Below are 6,530 nucleotides of genomic sequence, written 5' to 3'. Positions count from 1 at the left end.
TAATTAAAAATGCTTTTTGCCTTGGTAGGAGGAATGACCTCCATACATTAGTGGTCAGAATGCCACCTTCACAGCTAAAATGGCCTTTGGTTTCATGCAGTCAAGTGGTGTTGGACCCAACAATATACAGACACGATCTTATCGGAGGTCAGTCAGGCACAACTCAAGGAACCCCTGCTAACTTCTGGAGAAACCCAAAATTTCCACAGTTGTTGCCATAAACTTATCATATTTCGCAGCTCTTAGCAGGTTGTCTAGAACTTTGGTTTCATCACAAGCCAACAGTTACAAAAACAATTCCTGTGTACCCAGCAGCTATATTATCCTTCACATTTCTCAAATATAAAACCCAGTAGGTGTTGTGTACAAGCACCATAAAGTAACCATGACCTGTTATTGCAAACAAAAAGTCAATCTGGCGCATGGGCAATGACATCGGCACAGAATGTACAGCAGGCTACGTCACCTGATCTCACGCTGATATAGCCGGAAGAAGAAAGAAGATGGTGCCACCCAGCGCTTCCTTCACAGGATTCCAGGACGGCATGGGACTCAATGAAACATTGGTTCATTGGCATGAGGAAGCAGTAACCATGCCACAACCTCTATGCCAGTTTTATTTCTAGTATTTAAGGACATGAACTTGTAGAAGTTGTAGACATTGTAGAAGCAAACCTCGCCTTAGTAAACATGACATAATAAAAGTGTTGTGTCACACTCAACAACTGGAAGAACAGAATTTTATATCTGTGGTTGATTTGTTTTTCTGAGGAACAGAAAACACTGAGATATGACCATGGATGACACATTGTAATCTAAGTGTAGTATGATGACATTCACATGATATAATACAAAGCTGAAATAAATTCAGAACAAAGGGAATTAATCAAAAATAAATCTGCCACAAATATTCTCGGTGATGCAGACCATCATCTAAAAAGCTAATAGTTAACAGTTTTTTATTTTCCCTGAAGTAAAATTAGTAATAAACAAATTCCAGACAGATAAAAACACCAATGATAAGAAAAACTGCAACTGAATTTTTTTTTTTAAATGAAAACATATTTTTAAATACAACGTTTACAGTAATTTAGGTAGCAGTCTACATTTCAGCACCTGAATTATAATATCTTTGATGTTGTAGCATAGTTTACACATCACATGCTTTATGATTAATACAGATTTAATTTTCTTTAAAAGCCATTCTTTGTTTTTTTCAATTCTATTTATATACATAAGATGCTACAAGAATATGCCCACTATTCCAAAGCAAAGCAACATGCAAACCATAGGTTTGTTTGATACATTATTTATTCCTATCGGCACCCTAACTAACCTTCCTGATGCAGTGTGCCACCAGAAATGGATATTGCAAATGAAATTCAAATGAAATTTACACTGCCTGGCCAAAAAAAGTCCCCAAGACTGTGGGAAACTGTTAGGTTGCTTCTAATGGTTAGGTCCAGGTTCAGGAGCGTTATATGCCCCATAAATAAGGTCAGCTGCTACCAGAAAATACTTGAAAATGACTAGGAGTTTCCATCAATAGATTTTTTTTCTTACCTTATTGCACTGGGATATCCCAAGATGGCAATGAGCTCAAATTGTGAAAGAGTGGTTCAGGGAACATATTCTCGCAAAGATTGGCCACCAACTGAACTCCATAGAGAATCCTTGGGATATGCTGGAGAAGACTTTAAATAGTGATCCAACTCTTCCATCATCAATACAAGATGAAAAATGAATTCATCCTTGGATAGAAATAAATGTTGTGACATTGTATAGGCTTATTGAAATTATATTACCGTGTATGAGTGCCGTAAACAAAATATTAGAGCATGTAACTATTTTGGAAAGGCAATGTAAGTAAATTATATTAAATGAGATAATAGAATATATTATACTATAATACGTCCTATTGCACAGTTTACTTTAGTATGCCACCAATGTATGAATAAAGTATGAATCAGGTGGCAGCGCTGTAATAAAGACGTCAAGCACAGAACAGTCTTTGTTATTAAAGAAGTTGTATAAAAATTGTAAAACCTGCGCTATTGTCTGCTTTCATTTCTTTATTCACCCATACAGGAATTCACAGTCTAGTATCCATACCAAAGCCAAAGCAGAGCCGAGCAATATAATAATTTAGCAACAGGGTTATAAATACCTTTAGTGAATAATCCAGGGGTACTGTGCAGCTACTGGGAAATGAACCTATGACTGAAATCACTAATCCAGTATGATATTGGGTGCTACTTTCCCCACCTCTTGAATTGTAAGCTCTTCGGGGCAGGATCCTCTCCTCCTGTGTCACTGTCTGTATCTGTCTGTCATTTGCAACTCCTATTTCATGTACAGCACTGCGTAATATATAAATACTGTCTAATAATAAAACAGAGCTCAGGGAGATTATGTCACATTCAAGGAAAAATAACATTGATATAGAACAGACTGGAATGGTGTAGAAACAAGTTTTCCTGGAAAGTTAGCTTGCATGATCTTCAAGACAAATGATATTAAAAGTTTATAAAACCCAGACACTTCTGGATAGGAGTCTATCAACTAGTATACACATAATTGGGACGCAATATGCGAAAAGAGCCAAATGAAGCGTTTCTACTCTTGAAACCTTCTAATTGTACTAAGCTTCTTGTTTTCACCTCGGCCAAACAAACACTTGCAAAGGCCTGGTCTTTAAGTAAACTCAAGTGAACCAAGTAAAGCATAAGATTAACTGCTATTTTCTCAATGAATTATTGGCAGCTAAATTGAATGATATTATGGATATCTTTCAAGTGGTATGGGTGCCTTGGATAGACAACTATCAGCCGGCTGACTTTGATAAGAATTTACTCTTGCTTTGAAAGATTTCCCTGATGTGTTCGCCCCCATGGATATTATATTTTGGGTCCTCTCCTTCCTTATCCGTAACCCTTCCCTGTCCTCCCATTCTTTCTCTAATCTCAATTTTTCTATTTTCTCCCCTCTTATTTTTCTTTTCTTTTTTCTGGTCCTTCTTTCTTTATCTGTTTTTAGTATATGTAGATGTTTGTTTTGGGTAAGATTGTAACAAGCCATTTTAGTGGTATTGGAATGTTCACCTACTAGGTGTGAACCGGACTATACTTGGTTCTTTTTCTTTTTGAATTTTGTCTTTCTTTCTTTGTTGTTCTCTTTTGAAAAAAAAATTATAAAAACTATTGAAATGAAAATATATAAAACCCTTCCATTTTTATGCTTTTTCTGCACACAGAATATAGATTCAGCGATATCATTTTATTTGATCCTACTTTAAAGGAGGAGTTCATTTAAGAACCTGCAATATTTGAGACTATGAACATGTTAATAAGGAGTATGAATGTCAAGCACAAGTGGAATATGTACAGCACAGCATATATAATGCAGCAGTCAGAGATATGTAACACGCCGCACAGCACTCAGAATGTAGTAGTAAGGTGTACGCCTGGGGTATGTGTTGCAAGAAGAACATTTGGTTTTTTAGCTGAGTGTCATGTGAGCACCCATATTGAATTGTCATTCTTCTCAATGACCAGCAATGTAAGAGCCATTCTTCCCACTGACCACCACCCTAATGTAATAGGAAGTATGGATATAGTAATTATAGCAGGGATTCCTTAAGATCAAATAACTAAATGTTATTTCAGGGTTTCTCACATGTTAAAAGGCTGCATTACACATTTTGGAGTCCCCAGAAAACTTTGTGTGGCTGTACAAAGATATTAGTAGCCCAATTTTGCAACAGTTGTTGACCTGGGATAATAGAAAGAGGAGACCAAAAGCACATGCCTCATCTGCCCAGGCCAAGAGATGACCCTGTAATGAGCCTGGACCTTAATTGTCACAATTTGAATTAATATTGAAAGATAATTGGCTTATCTCAAACTGGGATATTAGATGAACTCTACAAAGCACTGTATAATGTCAGTGATATAGTCTGAAATTAATATATATATTTTTTAATTCCAGTGGCTTTTCTAATAGTTTATGCCAACAGCCAGATATTTACTAATAATAAAAAAGTGTACACTATTAAATATAACATTGGCTTGAAATTGGCTTGCAGGGCAAATAGACTATGGAGCGATGCAGAACCGCCACCTTCTGGGTGAAAGTGGAATGAATGTAGGTATTATTTGTCTTTAGGAAGTGAAACCTAAATGTATTTATGAGATACAATAATTGATAATAATTATAATACAATATCTATTAACATTAATGTGTTAACAGAAGTTGTATTTCATTATTTGTTTTATTTTATTGCATCAATGAGATATAGAATTTCTTCTCCTTGTAATAGTTTGTATGGTTATTTGCATTTCAGAACTATTTTAAAGTTTGAAGACAAGATCTAATGAAACCTGAAAACTTGCATCTATAATAACTTAAATGGACCTAACACTATATTAGAATATATATTACACTGGCAGGCCCTCCTATAACACCTACTAAATGTAAGTGATATACCTACTTGTGAAGGAGAAAGTTAGTTTTATACTTACCTTGCCCCATATTTCATATTTCCAGGATCTCACCATTGTTAAGTCACCTGCGTATGGTGGGTAATTTGGGGGGAGGATGATAGGGGGGTGCAGGCAGTAGAAGACCTTCTATTTTAGTGGATGGCTTGCTTTAAAGTGGAACTGAACTAACCTTCTGCCATAATCTGCATGTATTCATACCATACTTGACTTTTGGCACAGCGGGGGAGAACATAGGGATGACCAAAGTGTGCCACTGCATGAGGGCGCCAGATGCTTCCCAGCCAACATGGAGACCCAAAGTCAGTTCCGCACAGAGGGTGGGATGGACCCCATATAAGGTTCTGCACTGGGGCCCACAATTGGCTATGTTCACCACTGTGGCACAGACTTACCTGTTTGCAGGCACCTGCTACAAGGACAGGAACCACTATGTTCCAGGAAGTCACCATCTTTGCTGCCAACTTCAGGGTGGACTTTGTTGTCCACAGAAATGTCCTTGTATCATTGAATGGCCACTGATGATATCACTTCTGGAGGTGTGCCATAGTTACATTGTCCCCGCAGGCTGCCTTTTAAAGTGTTGGTGCTGCAAACAGAGCCCCAAGGGATGAAAGAAAAAGCCATCAAAAGCCTGGATTTTGCAAGTTTTCACCGGTGACTTTTTCAGTTTGGGTCTGCTAAAATTGGAAATAATCTCTTAAACTTCAATCTTTCTGCATTAACCTATGGTTATATAATTTTGCCTAGATGTAATTTTAAAAAAGCTAAACAATTTCATAAATGTTGTTTTATTACTTAAACCCACTGAGTTAAACTTTTTATGTTCTCATATATGGCGAGATTTCCAAGAACCCTCGCTCAAGTGATCAGGTCGCCCAAACTGACTTATTGGTGGAGGCTGCATTTCATCAAACCTTGATGCCCAGATGTAGGTGTAGTTTCACCAGAGGAAATGGAAAGTCATGTAGGATATAACCAACCTTTGTGAGATCCTTCCTGCATCTCCCATGCTGTGTATTAATCATTGCCACCCACCATATCCAAGCTTGCACATTGTCCAGCATCACACATTTCCTGAGTACCAGCTGAATGTAAGTCAAGAGGTCATCAGAAAAATAAATCTAAATGTCAAGAGTAAAGACTGGTTTAGGTGGACTTGGGTAACTTTTCCCGATTATTTTATATTAGTAACAGTTCAAAGTGTCTAAAAAAGTAAAAAGGATCTGACCAGTTCATTCTATATTGGAAATATCTTCAATATTATTTCTAAATTATGAAGCTGATCTTTAAAATGTTATAAAACATGGTCTTAAAAATAAGCCTCCCAATATGCATTGCAGCCACCCAATGATGTCTTTTCTGCTAGTCTATTAGTAAGTACAAATTTATTATATTAGCAAGGTGACCATCATTGATGTCGATAACAGAGGTACACTATTCAGAGGTCACTTCATTACCAGGCATAGAAATAGAACAACATTTCCTAAAGAAAAACAGTGTCTAGCACTATTGCCTTTGCAGCACTTGGTCCCATGTTCGAATCTTGGCCAGGATGCTATCTGCATGGAGTTTGTATGTTATCCCTGTGTTTGTGTGGGTTTCCTCCCACATACCAAAACATATTGAGGAACAGTTGGTGAAGTGCTGCATAATATGTGGGCACTATATAAATAAAAGTTAATAAGAATAAGCAGCCGGTGAGAATTTTACTCTACATTTCATGTCTTCATACATCTCTTGGCATTTGACATGCTGGTAAAATTTACTTTATGACCAACCTCTTTTATATTTCCATTCATCTTAATGCAAAAGACATTTGTCCACCATTCTTTAACTGAGGCTATAAAAAAAAGAATAATTACACAACGTGACAGCTGAATTGGGGAGTATCTAAAGTGGAAATATTGAGGCCATAGGTGAGGACAGGGCACATTCTGATACTACTGATACCCAGGGAATGTTCCAGGCTCTGGAGAGAATTCTCTGAAAGTAATTACGTTGTGTCATTTCCATCTGTCTTTTGAAACC

This window comes from Pyxicephalus adspersus, chromosome 2 (assembly GCF_032062135.1).
Source record: "Pyxicephalus adspersus chromosome 2, UCB_Pads_2.0, whole genome shotgun sequence".
In the NCBI taxonomy this organism is placed as follows: Eukaryota; Metazoa; Chordata; class Amphibia; order Anura; family Pyxicephalidae; genus Pyxicephalus; species Pyxicephalus adspersus.
This window is presented reverse-complemented; position numbering follows the sequence as displayed.